We start from the raw sequence: 1,727 nt of genomic DNA on the forward strand, positions 1-1,727 counted from the left end.
AAACACAGACAGGAATTGGCGGTGTAGAGAAAACAGCTCCATGTGACAGCTACCAATTTTCCTTGTGAATTCCTTTCAGAAATCATGGGACACTACTAGGTCAGTTTTAATGCTTGAAATGGAGAAGAGGCTTTCATAACATTTGATCTCTTTATGTAGAACCATCATATCATAATTCATATTTTCGCCAATTGTCATCTTCAGGCAGCATTACCAACAAAGTCAATGATGGAGCAAATCACTCTTTGGTGTCAGAATTTGTGCTCCTGGGACTCACCAATTCCTGGGAGATCCAACTTCTCCTGTTTCTGTTCTCCTCGGTGTTTTTTGTGGCAAGCATGATGGGAAACTCCCTATTATACTCACTGTGATTTCTGACCCTCACTTATACTCTCCCATGTTCTTTCTGCTTGCCAACCTCTCCTTCATTGACATGGGAGGTTCTTGTGTCTCTTGTCCCAGGATGTTGTATGACCTATTCAGAAAACACAAAGTCATCTCCTTTAGTAGCTGCATTATTCAAATATTCTTCATCCACTTCACTGGTGGTGGGGAGATGGTGCTGCTCATCACCATGGCCTTTGACAGATATGTGGCCATATGTAAGCCGCTCCACTACTTGACAATCATGAACCAAGAATGTACATCTCTTTTTAGTGGCTGCATGGGCAATTGACTTTATCCACTCCATGATTCAAATGGTTTTCGTGGTAAACCTACCCTTTTGTGGTCCTAACGTGTTGGACAGTTTTTACTGTGACCTTCCTTGGTTCATCAAACTTGCCTGCACAGTCACTGATCAACTAGAGTTTATGGTCACAGCAAACAGTGGCTTTATCTCTGTTGGCTCCTTCATCATACTGCTCATTTCTTATGTGGTCATCATTCTCACTGTTCAGAAACACTCTTCAGGTGGTTCATCCAAGGCTCTGTCCACACTTTCAGCTCACATCACGGTGGTAGTCTTATTCTTTGGTCCACTGATATTTTTCTATGCATGGCCATCTCCCTCCATACACCTAGATAAGTTTCTGGCCATCTTTGATGCTGTTCTCACTTCTTTCCTTAATCCTCTCATATACACATTCAGGAATCAAGAAATGAAGGTGGCAATGAAGAGAGTATTCAGACAGCTAGTAAATGACAGGAAGATATCTTAAGTGACACTTATATTGTGAAGAACCCTTGCTAATTGCTAGTGCTTATTATTGATGGCCAAACTCAGGAAGTTTTCTTTGTTCTATCTTGGCTTGGTTAGACACACTGGTATTATTATTATTTTTTTTTGGTCATAGGAGGAAGAACGTTCACTTATTAAACCACAGAGTTATATATAAAGTATCTATAAAGCAAAGATTACAATAATCTTGAAACTAAATTCCTAAGGAATAATATTTATATATTAGGTAATTTTTAGAGATACATAAAAAGGTATGCTTTCTTAATGTTATCCAAACAGGATAACATATAAATAGGAATTATATCCCAAACTACACTATTATAGTTGGACCTTATCTTAATTTGTCTTTATCTGCAAGCACCCTAATATGATCAAATTCATAGGTATCTTAATTTGTCTTTCTTTGTAAGCACCCTAATATAATCACATTCATAGGTATTGTCAGGGAGGGTTAGGATTTCAGTATATCTATCTGAGGGATACAAATTAACCCACAAATGTATTGACATCAGTATAAGGTCTAAGAATAAGAATGGTTGTAGCATAA

At 38.0% G+C, this 1,727-nt stretch overlaps 1 pseudogene; it reads left to right on the top strand.

The window, feature by feature from the left end:
• The first annotated feature begins 204 nt into the window (after nucleotides 1–204).
• On the top strand, nucleotides 205–1,160 carry LOC119254072 (olfactory receptor 4F21-like; annotated as a pseudogene).
• The last annotated feature ends 567 nt before the right edge of the window (nucleotides 1,161–1,727 follow it).

The sequence above is a fragment of the Talpa occidentalis genome, unplaced genomic scaffold (assembly GCF_014898055.3).
Source record: "Talpa occidentalis isolate TD23 unplaced genomic scaffold, MPIMG_talOcc4v2.1 talOcc4.284, whole genome shotgun sequence".
Lineage (NCBI taxonomy): Eukaryota > Metazoa > Chordata > Mammalia > Eulipotyphla > Talpidae > Talpa > Talpa occidentalis.